This window comes from Anas platyrhynchos, chromosome 37 (genome assembly GCF_047663525.1).
Source record: "Anas platyrhynchos isolate ZD024472 breed Pekin duck chromosome 37, IASCAAS_PekinDuck_T2T, whole genome shotgun sequence".
Taxonomy (NCBI): domain Eukaryota; kingdom Metazoa; phylum Chordata; class Aves; order Anseriformes; family Anatidae; genus Anas; species Anas platyrhynchos.
The window spans coordinates 992,616-1,011,066 of NC_092625.1; the positions used below are offsets into that span (position 1 = coordinate 992,616).

At 41.4% G+C, this 18,451-nt stretch overlaps 1 long non-coding RNA gene and 1 pseudogene across 1 annotated transcript; one reads left to right on the top strand and one right to left on the bottom strand.

Annotated features, from left to right (window-relative positions):
* The window catches only part of LOC140001095 (kinesin-like protein KIF27), a 48,924-nt pseudogene that overhangs the window by 2,469 nt on the left and 28,004 nt on the right, over positions 1-18,451 (top strand).
* Positions 4,157-9,608, bottom strand: LOC140001096 (uncharacterized). The gene is made up of 2 exons (XR_011806243.1): positions 9,396-9,608; positions 4,157-6,655 (listed from the first exon to the last, which is right to left on the bottom strand). It is a non-coding gene; the product is annotated as an uncharacterized lncRNA (long non-coding RNA).

Sequence of the window (18,451 nt, forward strand, 5' to 3'; positions counted from 1 at the left end):
TTCATAGTGCTTTGTCTGTAAGTCAGATGAGAATTTACATGCATTCTTTTTATCTTCAGCAAAAAGTCATCTTTAGATCTAGGTGGTGTCCATCTCTGACTTTTAATCAGATTTAAATACAGCAAGCAAGTATTAGACTAGAAAGAACATAGTGTCTCATGTTTCCCCATGGGACCACGTCCACATCTCTTACAAACGCATTACTTTCAGACCTTATTGGAAAGAACAAAGTAAGAATGAAGTCCATTCAGGATCTACTTTGTTGCAGCAGCATCTACCCTTTTCACAATGTGGTGTGACTCAGTATGTCAACAGGACTGAGTTTTGCTAGGGCAAGATGTCAGAGCAAGTCTGCTCATCACTGCTCAGCACCACATACACTTTTTGTTCCCATTCCAACCTAGAGGTCTTGGCTTGCACTGTCCCAACACTTTGTTCTGTTGGGAATGTCTCACAGAGGGCTTTCTTCAACAGCAGCAGGGAGAGACAAGATGTTCAAAAGTCCCTGCCCTCCTGGGTGCAGCTTGCAGGAGCAAATACAGTGAGTGGTGCTGTGCCTGCTGCAGCAGTGCTCCTTCTGGGCTAGCATCTGCCCAGCAGAGGCAGAGATGATGGGATTTGGGAAAGATGCAAGATCATGGCTGGGTGCCCTGGCAACAAGACAGCAGGGATAATTTGTTTCTCACAAGTTCCTCCCTGCCATGAGAATGCTTTATCCTTATAGTGGTAAACAATCTTTGGCAGAGAGCAGGGGTCTGAGCAAGGCCCCGTGGTGCAGGCCTGTCACCAGCCCACCGATGGGGGACGGGGAACAGTGGGCTGCAGAGGGGCTGGCAGCTCCAGCAAGAATGGGACAGGCAAAGACATGGAGGAGGAAGGCAAGAAGAAGGAGCCCAGTGCTCAACCCATGCTACTGCAAGAGTTGTGTTTGCTTTTTGGTGTGTGTGTTTCCCTGAACTGTGCGCTGTATGTAGCTTCCATCCCAGATAACATGATAAAAAGATAATGCTTTCTACCATGCAGACCTAATTAACCCCAGCACTGGTCTAATCCATATGCTGACCTTATTACAACTTCGTTTTCATATCAAAAAATATTATGGTATCAGGTAGGAGTTACGATAAAGCTTGGAAAAAAGCTAAGTACTTCCAGAAAGTCTTTTTAAGCCCTGACTTGAATTCATGGTTCCTAGATGGATTGCTACTTGGTTGGTTTGTGAACATTTAGCAAAGTGATTTTACATCAGCTGAACAGCACTGTGTCTCCATTTCTTTTTACTGGTAGCAACAAATCGCACATTTTCCTTTGCACGTTTTGCCAGCAAAGATTTCAGGTCAGCAATAGATGGACAGGTTAGACTGTAGAGTTTTTAATAAGAAAGTATGTTAACTTATGGGGATCTGCCCATAATTTTTGGTAGAATCAGCCCAGCTCACTTTTCTTCATTTAACATTGAAATAGATTTGTCAGTGGGTACCATACTAGCTCTCTGATACAAGCTTTTAAATTGAAGTGCACTATAGCCAGAGTAAGTCAGTTGCCTTGGAGAAATATTACAAGATTAAAAGTTTTATCAAACAAACAGTCTTTTCCTTTCTAGATTAATGTTATTATTACTATACTATTCCTGTGCGAATCAGTTATACTTCTGATTATCACAGGAGATTGACCAATTTATAATTCTTTATTGCTATATTCAGATGCTGAAATTATACCAAGGTTCTTATCATTTTCCCATGTAATGCTACATAAGAATGTAGACCAAGCCAAGCTCTTCGGCAATGATTAACAGTTGTCTTCAGACTATCAGCTTAAAAACACCTGACTTTAGTATGTCTACTCATTCTGTTCCAAGTGATAACCTGCTTACTCAATTCATAATGCTGCAGGGATTGACTTTTTGCCTCAGTCCAACGGTGGTGTCAGTGAAACCCTCCCAGTCTCTACCCTTCCTTTCCCTAGCTGCATCTAAATCTGCTGTGACTACAAACATACCAATGGTTCACAAAGCCTACACCATTCTCTGAGCTGCTTGCCTCCAACATCTTCTTCTTTCTTCCTTTACTTGGTAACATGTTCAGAATGGCTCTTGAGGAGGCCATCCAGTTCATTTATTTAATTTTATTTTGTTCTTTTTCCAAATCCTTGAAGTCTAGGAACTGTCAGTCAGTGCTGGATTTAAGGTAGCCATTGCCAATTAAAGATGTTGCTTCTCACAAGTGGAATCTCACCCCACAATCAGATCTTCTTTTCCTGAAACAACATCTTGCTACTTTTTGTGCTTTTTAAGGGTTTTAGACAGAATCACCTAGTAGTCCACTGCTAGATCAGCTCACTCATATAGCATCCAAATCCATCATGGAGAAGGAAAAATGCCCCTGAAGTCCTCTCAGCATATTGTTGGTGTCCCAGTACATGATACTTGATAATGTTTTTATATATATTTAACAATATACCTAATTTCATTAGGTTTAGTAAGGATATGGGGCTTTTTATTTTTGTACATATACATGGAGAACAGAATAGTATAGCATATGGACCAGAATATCCTAACAAAATCACTGCTAACATGCTAATACATAACATAATATATATGATAAATGCATAGTAAGATCATGGGAAAATTAATTGATATTGCCTACTCACATTTGTACCTTTTTTTTCCTAAAGCTATTATTTATATGTTTAAAAATATGCAAAATAAATCAAAAGAGAAGCAATAAAACCTTCCCTCAAAACAGCTGGATCCCACTCCAGTTGCTGCCTTTTTTTTTTTTTTTTCTAGAGATTTAAACAGTATCTCTTTGCTAGCCTGAGCCCAATTTAACAGCTTCCCTAAGATGTATGCATTAAGTTACAAGCCTTAATAGGCTGCAGCTGGGGAAGGGTGCACTTGTAACTTATGAACTTTGTTTAAACGATATAGTTTTACTGATTATGTGCCATGGCTTGATTTAAGACATGTAAGGGAACTTTACTAGCCTCTCACTGAAGAATCTTCTTTAATAGATTTCATATTACATATTTCTTTCATTCAAAAAGCTTGTATTTTTCTTCTGCATTCACGTATTAAATTAAATCCACGAAGGCAGTTAAAAGGACTTTTAGAAACAGCTGTTTTAAGTTTTAAAATGACAAAGTAGGTGGTTATCTTGTGTGTGTGTTCTTTATACTCCACTCTCTCGGCAGTGAGACGTTGTCAAGTATATGACTCCATTCCACTTCAGTGGCAGAGTCACTTGGCTCCCACTCCGATTTGCCCTTCCAGTCTTGGCCAAAACACCCCCCTCCCAGTTGGCCAGCCTCCTGTTTATGGCATTGTTTGTTTGCCTTGGTTGAGGTGAATGCCTAGCCAGTATTTTTAGCAGTAATTCACAGAAATCTGGAGCTATTTTTTTTTCTGGCATCAATGCAGTGCAAACTTACTGACATAATCCAAGTTGGAGAGTTCTGTTTCCCACTTAGAATGATATTTAATTTGACTCACAGACTTCCTTGAGCAGAGGCAAGACAGTTGCTACTGAAAGGTGAGAAATTGTCTGGAAAACAATGTTGTGTTATAATAAATGTGTTATCATTTAATCCTCTTTCAAACACAGTTCACATCAAACTGTATTTCTGAACTCTCAAAAGAGCTCAGGGTTCATTTAGGGTAAATGCAGCTGTATAACCCACATATTTGTTGTTCCACAGAACTCGCAGCCTGTCCTAAATTCAAATATATATATATATATAAATAAATAAATAATAAAAAGTCCTTAGAGTATAGGAAAACTTCAAGAACTCTACCAGGATTTGCACTTGGGGACAGCTTCATTTGGTACAATGCTCAGCCCCTGGGCAAGAGGCTTTTCCAGCTGAGTAAAAAGCAAAGTAGAGAAGAAAAATCATCTTCTCACCTCGTAACTAGGCATTACAGCCAGCTTCAAATAGACTGTTGTGGAACCATTAATATTCACAGATGGGAGAGTACTAAAGGAGGGTATATGGAATTCTTGCTCTTGAACTTGGTGATGCACGTACTACTATGAAACTCTAACTGAGAAAGATCTGAGGTATAAAGTGGATAAAATATTGTCTGAATGGGGTCTTGGCATTGCCTACAACAAAATCAATACTGTTAACTAATTCAGCAACTGACAGTGTACAAAATAAATTGTTTTAAAGCATGGATGATTTAATCCTGAAGAAAATTGTTTGTCATTGCATACAAATACTATAAGCATTATCTTAAAAACTCAACCACATCATAGGCATCTTTCAAAATACGAAAGTCAATTACAATGAGAATGTCCTTTCAAAATGAGACGTAAATTACAGTATTTTGCTGCATTAAACCATGAATCTTGTTGTTTCATTTATGTACTTCTGAAAATTCTCATTGTTTTCCATACTGCATTTTTAGACTTAAGCCAGTTGGATTCCAAATACCGATATACAGCATAGAGACTGAACAACATTCTGCCTGGAATGTTTAGAAATGAAGGCAAACAATGCATGTGATTGCAGGAAAAATGAATATTGAGAGATCTTAATACAACATTAGTAATCATCATATTAGTAATCATTAGTTACTATCTTAGAATAGTAACTTAGTATATTTGATTGTGCATCTGATCATATGTATACATTTTTCACATCTTCCTAAACTACTACAAATCCATGTGATACATAATGAAGGAAAAAAAAATAATAGTGGCTGTAGTGGCTGTTAGGCATAAATAAAATCTTTTTTTTTTTTTTTTAGTAGAGAACTGTTTTCACACACACCGAATTTTTACAAGTTTAGCTGAAATTGTTTTAATTATATATTTGAAATTGATATGCTGTTTTAATTTAATGATGATAAACATACTGATTCAAGCTAAACAGTTGAGTAAAATAAAATTAATTAAATCAAAACATAAAGAATTCTTGGGGAAAAAAAAGTTTGAGGCTTTGATATCATGGCTGCATTCTGTAGTTTAACCTGATGCATCTTCATGTTCATCACTGTTTTGAGGTGCTAGTTTTGGCTAGGATTGAAAAAATCACAGCAAAAACTGCAGTGATAATTTGATGCTGCCACTACATATATACCACCAAGTATTTCCTGCTACCATCCTCACAGCTAAGCCAGGTTTTATGTTTATCCAATTCAGTACAAACCCAGGCACTTTTAATTACTTAATTACAGAGATATCCAGCTGCACTGTGGGATAGGCACATAGCTTTCATTTGACAGAAATTCTAAACAGAATAAAAATGATGCTGCTCAGCTACTGTTTCTGTGTTAGTCATACACGTATTAGTTTAATCTGTAGCAGCTACTCACTGCTTACTAGTCCTCTGGTAAAATATTGCTTTATCTGTAAAATTTGAGACAGCTTAAAGCATGTTTCAGGATTTCAGGAAAAGAAGGGAAATATATTTCTGTTGGTGTATTGCAGTGAAAGTAGATACCTCTCTATAGCTCTAAAAAGTCTTTTGAATATTAGTTTTCAGAGTGGAAACTTTCAGCCAAGTGAGAGATGCAGGCTGTCTAAATGCTGAATTACCATCGAAAGGACTCATGAACAAGAATGGAAATTAAAACAGAAATTTTACACTCTGAACTCTTAATTTCTGTAAAACTAACAACAGAAGAGAAGCAAGGATCAGACACACAGCAATTTAGGTCACTTATTGCTATCATTGATACTAAACAGTTTAAATACCTGTTTCTTTTATAGACCACTATACCAGTATAATTTCCTCTTGGTAAGCAAAAGCACGCATGATATTTATGGGTAGTTTCCCCTCCATCAATGAGGGGCTTAGGATACTAAAATCTAGGGACTTGGACTGGACAAAAAATGATCATGCTTGGGATTTCCCTGTGCAGCTTTGCCAATTGCATTGTACATCTTCTTAGAAGACTCAACAGTTTATTACCTACAGAATAATCGATCTCATCATGATGTGGGAGAAATCAAGCTTTATTAAAATTTATTTATTTATTGTTTTACCAAAAGTTGTATCATACAGGCTGAATGATGAGACCAGAAAGAGTACTGTGGGTTACCTACACCACCAAATTCATTATTCCTGTGGACTTTGCATTATTGTTTTTAAGGACTGCACTCTTGGACAACAGTTGTTTCAAAAACCAAAGCACTTTATGGAAACATCCTAAATCAGTGATATTCTTAAAGCTGATACTTTCTGTTGCTATCTATTTCAATACCAGTAAAGGACTGAATGTCACCAATACCATTCTCACACTGAAGCAACAGCTCCTACTGAATTGTCATGTTTAAACTTGGAAATTTTACATTCATGAATTTTATGTTCAAATATCAGTTTTCACTTAATGGGTTTAAAATTAGATTGTTACCCAATGTGTGCATGCTCTGTGGAGCAGAAGGTCTCATAAAAAAGAAAAAAAAAAAAGAAGAAAAAAAAAAACACTCAGATGTTTACATCAGTGAGGTATTCAGCCAGAGACCAATTTCTGAAGGTGGATTACCATTTGGAGTCCGTACCGGTAGCAGTTTCCCTGGCTAGTAGACCAGTTTTTCTCCCACATTCATCATCATTTAGAAAAGCAGAAGTCAGTTTCTGTGGTTAAGAGTTCCTCAATATTTCAGTTTTTTCTCACAGCTGCACTGAGACAGTGGTTATCCCAACGTGTTTCCTGTTACAAATACAAAATTTATTCAGATAGCTTTCTTCTTTACGGTGAAGCAATATTCCAATGCCATGAGAGTTCTGCAGCTTTAAATGCCCAAAATGCCAGAACTGGTAGGAGCCAACACTGCTGCTGCATCCGTGACACCATCCAGTGGCAGACAGCAGTGTGCTCCAAACACCCTGCCTCGCCTCCCCAGAGCTCAGACCACGCCACCCGCACTTCCTCATGGCTTGAGCACAGCAAAAAGGGAACTGGTGATGACCACACTCTGTGTGTCTGCCCTTGTCATGGCTAAATGCCAAGAAAAGCTGTTGTCTGTGAGAGCAGTGCAGCTGCCAGAAGTCAGGAAACAGGCGGTGACAATATTGGAGCTCACATTGCTCACCCTGCAGCAAACAGAGCAATGCCCTGTCCATAGATTGCATGTGAGCTACCACCAGGGTGACACTGTCTCAAAATGGATCACTTCTACATTATTCCACTACTAACAAGGTCAGACGAGATGAAGAAAGAGGAAAATTATACATGTATGAGGAAAATTATCTCTGCCACTGATTCCTGTATGCACTAACACTTGATACTGAACCAGTATCAGTACTCTGAAGGACCCATACTGCTGCCTAGGGCTTCCATACTTCCACTGGAAGGTCCAAATTAAGAAACATACTTCTTACCTTCTGAATTTAAATTTTCAAGTGAGAAATGATGAACATCATACACAGCTGTTTTTTTTTTTTGTTTGTTTGTTCATTTGTTTGTTTTTGCATAGTGTTGTGGTTTAACCTATTAGGCAGCTAAGCACCACGCAGCCATTTGCTTACCCTCCTCCCTCCCTCTGTGGGATGGGGGAGAGAATCAGGAAAAAGAAAAAGAAAAAAAAAAAAAAAGGAAAGAAAGCCTGTAGGTTGAGATAAAGACAGTTTATTTGGAGAGAGGAAAAAAAAAAAAAAAGAAGAAGAAAAAAAAGGAAAATAATAATAATGATGATAAGAGTATTAATACCACTAATGTGTACAAAACAAGTGATGCACAATGCAATTGCTCACCACCTGCTGAACGATGCCCAGAAAGAAAGAAAATTATCTCTAAGCTACACATGGCTCTGTAAAAGGAGTCTAGATAAACTATACTAAAATTCTTTTCGAGTCCAAGCCGAAAAGTGTTGAGAAAACCCCAACACAGAACGTAAAACTTTGGAGTACTGGCTCAATAGTCATGATGTCAATTGGATTTCTGGTTTTCACATTTCTATTTTCACATTAGCCTGCAACTATTATCATCATAATATACAACACCTTTTTTTCCAGCTACTTCATAAAGTTTTGCATTAAAAGTCAGCTGCTTTCCTTGCATGACCATGTGTTTTTGTTTTTGTTTTTGTTTTTGTTTTTTTTTTGAGAATGGAAAAGAGGAATCTGAGTATAACATTTTCTCATGTTTGAAAGTGAGCAGCTTAATGGCTGCTGTGATATCAAAGTTCCAACACATTGACTTAATAGTACAATATTGCTGACCTGCAATTTATGTACTACAGTAGCCTGCAATCCCAGAAAGTCCAAAATTGCCACAAAATCATATTTTTCACACCAGCAGAAATAATCACAGACATTTTATTATCAATAATAAATGTATCAAGCTCATATGTCTGCATTTCTTGTGTAACACAGAAAACACTAAGATCAAGGACATGTATGCATCCTACATTCAGCATTTTTATGTCTTTGACAGTGAATGTCGTAGCAATATTGCAGGAGTTCTGGGAAAGCAAACAGAAGCAGAAGGCCGTATTCCCAAGTGAAAGCATCATTGTGTATGAATCACTGAGCTCCCTGGGCCCACCATTTGTGAGCTATGTTACCTTGCCGGGAGGAAGTTGCTTTGGTAACTTTCAGGTAAGTGTCAGCTTCCAATCTTTGCCAGGGGAATTTTATCTATTTATTTATATATTTATTCAGGAAAATTCTTTTGCCATAGAAGATACAGGACAACTACTTCTGTAACAATGAATACTACACTTGACTTTTCCAATCTCATTCTGTCCCAGCCCTCACCGACTTGAGAGACAAGGTACCTGAAGGAAAACAACACAGAGTTCTAGGAATGATTTTACCAGTCTTGTCTCTGGTTTCCAGTCATATCTACAATGAAGTGAAACATTATGAGTAACTCAAGTCAGGCCAGATATGTCCCTTCTACGTCAATAACCAAACCTGTCAAGTTAAGAACATGGAATTAATGAAAAGGAAATCCTTCTATTTTGATCTGAGTTCACTTTTTTTTTTTTTTTTTTTTTTTTTTTCTAGACCAAGAAGAACCAGCAAAAGTCGGGTGAAAAATGAAATGAAAAATGTTAAGGCCAGGCAGCTTGCTCACTGCAAGTGCTAATCTGAAAGCAGATGGAGTGCATCTTCATACACTCCATCCTGAGACACTCCACTCAACAGGCCAGACCAGCTGATGAAGTGCATTGCTGTCCTGAAGTTTCATGTGATGGGCTACTTTTAAGTCTCTTGTTTATGCTGTAGTACTTGAGGTCTATGGCAGGACCACAGCACACTCTTATTTGTCTACCCTTCTTTCTTGATCGTGTGTGGGAAAGAGAGAACGTGCAGAGGCCCTCAGCCACATGGTGCACCTGTCACTCTGTGCAGCTACATCCCTGAGCCAAAGTACCAAACTTCATGCTTGTGAAAGGACTTTACACAAACTACAGAAATCTAAAATGAAGCATCCAAACACTTACAGAAGGGTGGGCCCTCTCGATGCACCTCAACGTGGGATCCACAAGTCCTCACGTGGTTTCATCCAGCACACTTCTCTGTCCCTCCTCGCTAAACTTGCTCAGAGGCAGCTGTTACCAAGGTGTCACAGTGACATCATTCAATTCTGTTTCTGAAGTCATCACCGTAGGCCCCTGGCAGCGGCAACACAACACTCTCTCTTGCTAATGCGAATGTCTCTGAAACAAGTAGAGAAGTCCCACTCTCCCCAAGCTGACTTTAATTGGAGTAGTTCCAAAATTATTCTCTGCCCCCCTACATCTGGGGAAGGTGTGTGAGAAATCTTTTCCTTAAGAAAGGATTACAAGCCAAAAAAAGCTTGCTTCTGATACGTTCCCCTTCCTTTTAGAGCTGTTCACCTTTGATTTCCAAGGAAGAAAAAAGAAGGTGAAATCAACAATTCTCCTCCTCCGAGTTGGGAATATGAAATAAGCCCAATTATTTAGGAAGCGTGAAAAAGGAAACTATACATTTCCTTGTTAAACACCTTGTTGCTTCTGAAAACTTTTCCAGTACTTTGCAGCTGCAGTGCTTTTCGGTGGGTGGGCAGCCGAGCTCCATCACGGCCACTCTCTCCCTCCCCCTCCTCAAAGAAAAGGGAGAGAAAATACGAGGCAAAGGGCTCAAGGGTTGAGACAAGGACAGGGAGATCGCTCAACAAGGATCGTGATGGGCAAAGCAGACTCAGCATAGGGAGACAGTAAGATTTCCTGCCTAACTACTACTACTACCAGGCTAGACAAGTGAGAACCAAAGGAAAGAAACCAAAAACACCTTCCTTCCCCCCATCTGAGCTCTTCCAGCTCCTCCCCCCGTGCAGCGCAGGGGAACAGGGGGACTGGACTGGGGGTTGTGGTCAGTCTGTAGCACTTCATCTCCACCACTCCTCGGTCCCTCTTTGCCCCTGCTCCACGTGGGCTCCTGTCCACGGGCTGCAGCTCCGGCCCGGGGCCTGCTCCTGCGGGGGCTCTCCATGGGCCGCAGCCTCCTCCAGGCCACAGCCACCTGCTCCACCGGGGGCTCCTCCACCCATGGGGGGGCTGCAGCGTGGAGATCTGCTCCATGGGGGACCCATGGGCTGCAGGGGGACAGCCTGCTCCACCAGGGGCCTCTCCCTGCACAGCCCGCAGGGGAACTGCTGCTGCCTGCCTGCAGCACCTCCTGCCCTCCTGCGGCGCTCACCTGGGGGGCTGCAGGGCTGCTTCTCTCACGCTTTCACAATCCTCTCTCCCAGCTGCTGTTGCACAGCAGTATTTTCCCCCCTTCCTTAAATCTGCTCCCCCGAAGCCCACCCAGCAGCACTCCCTGCCTCGGCTCTGGCCAGCAGCAGCTCCTTTTTGGAGCCATCTGGAGCTGGCTCTGCTCTGATGCTGACAAGATGGGGCTGCATTCATTTCCAAACTGCCTGTCATAAAGGCCTTCACCTTTGCATTACATTGAGGCAGCGGTGATCTCAGCCTTATTGTATTGCTCTGCGTAATGTAGCTCCCAAAAGAGATCCCAAGGTCCAGAACAGACATGGAAATAACTGGGGGGTTGTAAGGAAAACAATTGCATTCCATCTACATGCTTGGGTGTTATTAACAGAGCTTTGTATACTGAGCTGGTGCTTGGTAGGAGAAAAACCATAAATCTTCCCTAGGAAAGTAGGACCCCCTCAGCTACATACTGCTGTGAGGAAACTCAGATGTAAGAACACACTTAAATAACACATCAGCAGAGCTGTTGTGCTCCTGACCATCAAAGGCACCTTTTTCCAACACCGTCGTACTGGAAGTTGATGCAGCTGGTTCCATCCTTAACGTGGGACTGTACAGTGCTTTAAAAGAAATATTTTTTCACAGCTTTGGAGAAAGCGAAGCAGAGAAAACCCCACCTAACCACTGATACCTGGACCCCAAACTGCCACAGACTGACAGCGATGCCCACTGGATATCTCCTGCTGCCTTCTGCCTGCTCCAGCAGAAGTCCCGTTTGAATTAGCCAGCAGGTCCCTCTGAGTGGCTTTGCTGAAACTCCTGCCGTAGGAAGTATCCTACGGGAGCCAAGTTGCTAAACTGATGTGTGGTTTTCCCTTAACCCCCTCAGCCCTGACTTTGCAGCTCCTGACGACACTGCCAACGTGTGCAGTGTCACCGTGTGCCAACTAGGTGCCAGCTGCCATGGTTTATAGATTGTAAAATGAGTGATTTGGGACTCGTGAGCACTGAGAACAGGTTAGCAATTGCTTAAGAGCTTTACTTGTGTCGCTCTGGGGCAGGGAGATGGGTGAAACATCTTAGGCTTGAAAAGTGATTCCCTGCAGAGGGACGTGCTCAGATCTGCACAACAGATCTGTTGTTTTGCTCACCTTATTAAATCCCTGCTTGAGAGGTTGCTTGCAAGAATCGATTCCTCTTTACCTTGATGTGTCAAGCTAAAGACAAATCTGTGCCAAAGCACTGTCTGATCAGACGAGTGCCTCAGTTCAGGATTGTTCTTGGACAGCTCCAGAAACACCAGGACGATCAGCGCCTTCAGGAACAGATTAATTGGATCTCGAGGCTGTCATAAAACAGGTCCCTGAAGTTTGAAGACTCTTCCAATAGTTTGGGCCAGCAAGGAGCAGCTGTACCTGGCGGCTGCGGTAACTCGGGGCTCAGAGTCTCAGAGAGCGTGGTGAAAGGTGACCCCCAGCTGGCTGCTGGAGGAAGCTGAGGCAGCGTTCAGCTCTAACCTTTGCCTTCTTGGCTGTCATCTTTGCACTCCTGCTGTCAGTGGGTGTTGAGTGTCCTTCCCCCCAGCCTCAGAACGTGCCCTCAGATGTAGGCAGCGTTTAGCAGCTAGAATTCACTCAAATATAAAGAGTACAAATCATGCGTTTTCTGCTTTTGCTTTGGAACTCTTAGCTTGAGGTTTTCCTGCAGGCCATGAGGTTTCTTGCAGCAGCAGGGATGAGTTCTGTTAGCAAGAGGCTGTTCTGTGCTTCGACTGTGGGAAGATGAATGGTTACCTGTGCACCGTTAAATAGAACTTGACACCTAGCACACCGCACTTGCAGCCTGTGGGGTGCTTTAACAAGCAGGTAAATCAGCAGAGGCTGTTTTGCAGCCGGGGTGATGCTGGGTGATTAAAAAGCAGGGGCAGAACAAGGAGTTTCTAGTGTTTGTTCTTGCTTGTCATCCGACTCTCCACTTCCACTGTTCGTTAGAAAAAAAACAAAAACAAAAACAAAAAACAAAAAACAAGGGGTAAGCATCTTAATATCTTTATTATAAATGGAAGGCACAAAACAGACCAGCTACAGAGACTGTCCAAGAGAAATACTTGGTGCTTTATAAACAAACAAGGAAGTACCCTTAGGTGGGTGTGATAATCCTCCTCTAATGCGTTTTTGGAGTGCAAAAATAGATTTGTTCCTTTCTTGCTCTTCTCTCCAGGACAAAGGCAGAATAGGCAACTGCAAAGTTAGACCAGGGAGGTCAGTTTGTTCCATACTGAGAAAGACAAGCCTGTAAAACAAACTAGACAGATTTTCTTGGTACTATTCATCTTCCTTCAGCAAAGGCAAAGCTTATGACACTTGTTGGTGTGTATTTCCAGACCCCCAGCTACTGGCACTGTAGCGCATCTCTAATTCTTTGGTACAAAAGGTTCAAAATCTCTTAATGCAAACATTTTACCAGCACCCTGGAGCAAAAAAAAGAAATCTAAAAATCTTACCAACTTCTATTACAGACCTGCTGAGTGCACCAGAGTTACTCATTTTTATTCAGGCTTTCAGGGGCAACTTCAGTTGGTTTAGCGCCCGGATTGCCGTGTTAGCAGGTGTCAGTTTAAAAAAAAAAAAGCTTTTGAGGTCCTTTTTAAAATGAGACTGCTTTTTTGGAATTTAGGGCTGCGAGGTATGCTTGGTTTTGCTTTCTTCCCATTCCTTAGACCAGATCCATTCAGATTCTGAACAGCGTTCCCGGTCTGTTCAGGAAACTGGAAGGCAACAAGCAAAATGATGAGCTCCTTGGGCAGTCAAAAGAGCTAAATCTGGAGAGTGTTTTGAGTCAAACTTCCATGCTAAGGAGCACCAGTAACTGTTAGAAGTAGATGCAGAGGAACCTGCATGGCACTGGGTGTGTTTCTGAAGGTGCTAAAGGTCCGAAGTGACGATTCCTATCCATAGTAAAGAAGAGAAGGAAAGCTTGCACTTAACTACTGTTTTTATTCCCTTTGCCCAGCAGTCAAAAGCAGTAACTAATATGAGAAGCCAACTTTTCCTCTCTTTATTTTAGATTTGGGAAAATTCCCTGCCAAAAAAATATTTCCTGGAAAATTCACTAGTGTTTGTGTGAGTAAAAGGTTTCAACCTTTGATTATTAATTTGTAAGAACTATTTCATCCACTTTTGTCCAGAAGAGTCAGAAATAATTTGCACAGAAATGTGCAGCGTTTTAATGAAAGGTTTCAGAATCACTCTAATTTGAACTTTATCTGGTCTGGTTGCAGGTTTTGTGTTTAGTGTCTTTAAAAAAAATAATAAAATTTCTGACTTCATCTCAGAAAAAAGAAAAAAAAATGCTTGTGGCTAAATAAAATCTGTTGCAGCTCTGCTCATCGAAAAATCATTGGCTGTTAAATTGGACCTAAGTCGTCTTCTCTAACCTTTCATGATCCTGCAGCAATGGATGAGGATGGATATATGGATTAGGGAACAGCACGTGGTGGCAAACCTGTGGTATTTGCTACAGCGCAGAAAGAAAAACCCAATTGCTTCCAAAAAATCCAACTAATTCAAAATCCTTGGCATCATGCAGTCATGCCACTGGCAAAGTGAGCATTCCCCTGCCTCTCAAAGCTTGCTGTACCCTTGATCTGCTGTCTTCCTGCTGTTAATTGATTGCAACTCTACGTGTCTGATCAGGGCTACGAGTTGTTCTCGCTATGGAGATCATACAACATATACTGTGCACGCTTGTGTGTATAGATCTGTTTATCCTGTATGCATGTACATACGTCTGCATATTTGTGTGCTGGCCCCCAGATCACTCATGTTACAAAGCATCGGCCTCGAAGGCATACTCATCAAAATCTTTTGTAGAGCCTCCATTTTTTTCTAGTTCCCTCAAAATGAGAGAATTTTTACGCGCTCTCTGTGTCGAAAAGGCAAAAATTCTGATTTTCACTGTCGCTCTCGCTAACTTTCTCTCACTCCCTCCTCGTGTGTGTATAAACACAGATGTGTGTATGCGTATGCACATCTGTGGATTTATATGCACTGGTATGTTTTTTGCTGTACAGGTAATAAAGACGGGGAAAGGTTTTTGTGTTTTCTTAATAGGTGAAGAAATCTTGAAGACCAGAGATTGGAACATACTGAATTTTAAATTAAAAAAAAAAAAAAAAAAGTTAAATTGTCCGGCTGTGGAAGATGGAGCCTCATTTTTGCAGCCACTTTGAATCATGAGTTCATCTCTAAATGCGCTGGGTTTTTTGTTTTTGTTTTGTTTTGTTTTTTGGTTTTTATTTTTTTGAAGAGCTAACTATCCCTGGCTGTCTCCAGTCTGAGAGAGCATTCAAATGGACTTGCTTCCTCTATTAGTTATAAGCTGTTTAAAAGCACATCCTATGTTTGAATTGTGGATGAGAGGTTCCCTTGGCAAAGTGAGGAGGAAAATTCTTCCTACCCCTTTATTTTTAATTCACGGATTCAGTCTTGGTTTGGCCTACAGGAGAAGTTAACTGGAAGTCTTTGAAGATCGATAACTTTGCTGAGGTTGTCCAGGTAGGTGAAATGGAAGACCCACAGTGCCTGGAACGTGCTGTTTAATGCGTCCTAACTGTGTTCTAGAGAAGTTATTTGTAGCCAGAGTTGATTATTGACTTGCATGTATGATCAGGTGGTTTTTTAAGGAGTGACTCCGTTTTCAGGCTTCCAGATGTGCTCCAAGTCATCTTATTGAGGATGTGGAAGAGAACGCTTGCTGACAAAGCTCCTGGCAGCTTTACGGAACTTTCATATTTAGTTAGTTCATGTAGCAGCTGATTTCAAGGCTTTGCTCTCTTCGAGAGACTGATAACTTGATTTGATGAACTGAAGAAAGCTGGAAAAATGTTGGTTCCTCATTATTTTTCACTTGTTACTTTCTTTAGGGTTACTTTTCAAAAGAAGATTTCCCTGCTCACAAGCCAGTAGAAGACTTTCAGCCCAAGCAAGGGTGAAGACAGCTCTCTCCAAGAGCAGAGGAAGGCCCTGTGGAGAGAAGCCGAGCTTGTTAGCAGAACTCGTCGGCATGTCTAAACAAGGAGAGGATTGCTACTTCTATTTCTATTCTACCTGTACCAAGGTATGGCTGGCTTTCCTTTGCTTTGCTTTTTTTTTCCCATTTTTTTTCAGGAAGGAGTAGATTAGGAGGAGGAAGCACGCTGGTCTTTGGTTAACTTGAGAACCAGATAGATTCTGAATTCAGTTGTAGCAACATTAGGCAGCAGCATGGCCATTTTTGAGGCTGTACTCTATTTTCCTCGTTGGTTTCCTTTTGGTTCCAGGGAGACAAATGTGCCTACCGCCACTGCGAAGCTGCTCTGGGCAATGAGACGGTCTGCAAGCTGTGGCAGGAGGGTCGTTGTTTCAGGAACGTCTGCCGATTCAGACACATGGAAATTGACGTGAGTGCCTAACGATGTGTTCTCAAAATCAATCAACAAAAACATTTTTCAGTGCCGTAGGTGTACTGATTGTGCTTTTGCAGGATAGATTTATTTGCTTCAAAATCATACTGGTTTCTGTTACCAAGAGAGGGGGTGGGAGGAAGCAGAGGAAAATAAAATCAATGCCTTAGGTATGTCTTAGCAAGATATATATATTTTTATTAGATGCTGACAGTTTTCTCAACAGATGCAGAATAGCTGTTAAATAGACTGCTAAAACCTGCTGGAGCAGGGGGGTAATAAACAGGCTGTTCTATCGTCATGGGAGCAGGCTTGATAATGAACTCTCAGGTCTCTTCTGACCCACAGTCCTTCCGATAACGCTGTTCTCGCTGCCTGGGGTAGGAAGTGGGGAAAGTTAAAGGTGCAGAAGAACTAAGTCTCCAAGAAGTAGTTCTAGACAGGGTTAACCTAGGCAATTTCAGATGTTCTTTTTCCCTCTGAATAATGCTAGTATAATCCTAGGTGTATTAGTTTAACCCACCCTCAACTGGTGTCTGAGAGTGCCTGTCTTCTCTAACTGAATGATGACAAATCTAAATGTGCATAGTGGTTCCAGCTTATGCAAACTTTGTGAATATGCCCAGAAATACTCCACTTAACTGAGAAACTGACCTTTGGAATGATGTTTCAGCACTGTGTTGTGACAGCTGTCATGATCTGGAGCTGCGCATCTCTTTGCAAGCCTCAGGTGCATGTTATCACGAGCTTTTCTTTCTTTCTGTCTTCAGAAAAAGTGCAGTGAGATTCCTTGCTACTGGGAGAAGCAGCCGGGAGGCTGTCAGAAAGCCAACTGTGCTTTTCATCATGCAAAGGGACGTTACATCGATGGACAATTCTTCCCACCAAGCAAGAGTGAGTTTAGGTCCTTTTTCTTGAAGTGCTGAAGACTTAATTTGGAGTATTACTTAGTGGGTGCCAATCCTGTAGGGGGCATCAGGTAACTGTTCATTTGTGAGTACAGGAAAAGGTCTGCAGTCATAGGTGTACTGCACGGAGTGTACTGCTGGTGTTTGTTTTCTGCTTTCGTGCTCAGCTTCTCTTGGCTTTGTGTGATGTTTGCCTTGCAGTTTGCTTCCTGTTGTTTCATCTTTTGCTGGGTGGTAGGGAGATGTGTTGTTGTTCGAAGGGAAGTCTTTGTTGACGGTGTAAACAGTGATGGGATGGGCAAAAGGAGATGATGAATTCATTGTCTGTGCGGGTTATCTGCCTTTCCTACCACCTCTTTGCTAAATTGTGGTCAAAGTTTTAAACTGCCATATTACCGATGATCATCCTCTTCCTCTAGCTACACTGCCAAGTCCGCCTGAGTCCGCGGACGATGATTTGAAAGTGGCTCAGATGTCACTGCAGCAAAACAAACTTTCTGTCCAGTCAAATCCCTCTCCACAGCTAAGGGGGTGATGAAAGTGGAAAACTCTGAAAATGTCCCAAGCCCTACACACCCTCCAGTTGTAATCAATGCTGCAGATGATGATGAAGATGATGATGGTGAGCATGTTTTGGTTCTTGGAAGGAATTTGTGCTGTAAATGATGGTGTAAATCTTTGGTTCTTGAAGGAATCTGTGCTGTAAAGGAATGTAGAAATCACAGATGACCTGAGGTCTGACTAGCGATAGGGCAGGCAGTGTGGCCAGGTCACTGGTGGCTTTGTCCGGCAGTCAGTGGACAGAACCTGAAACGTTGGAGGAAAGCTTAGAACCACTCCTGGCTTTAGCTGGTCTGTTGTGTAAAGTTCTATGTGAAACTAGGAAGGAAATTTCTTTTTTCTGTCTGAAGAGCAATGTGTTGTGTAGTAGTTAAAGCTGCAGAGAGAATCTAGAGTCCTAGATGTTTTGTCCTAGTGTATTCTACTTAGGAGTTCATCAGGTCAATGTAGCTCTTTAAAAAACAAAACAAAACAAAAGAGCAACAAAGTTTTTTATATGAAGCATGGGCTGAAGTGTCACTGCATGAGCTACTTAATCATGAACAATCTGGTCTATGCATAACTGAATAGATTTTTCCCCTTCAGACCAACTTTCTGAGGAAGAAGAAACTAAAACTCCTGTCCAGCAACCAGCTGTGGAAGGCAAAAATGGATTACGGGTGATTTCCACTCGCAAAGGCAGTTCTACTGCTACTAAACAAGGTATTCCAGCACCTTAGTAGGATAAATCAGAAGAACTTGACAGTTAACTCAAAAGCAGTGTGGTGTAAAAACACAACAAAATGTAGGGGTGCTGAATGGACTCGGTTATTTCCATGATCTCATTTCTGCCATGAATACCATCATGTGCCAATTGGGTCAGAAAGGTGAACTCCTTTTCTTTACTTTTGGAGAACAAAACAGGGCCA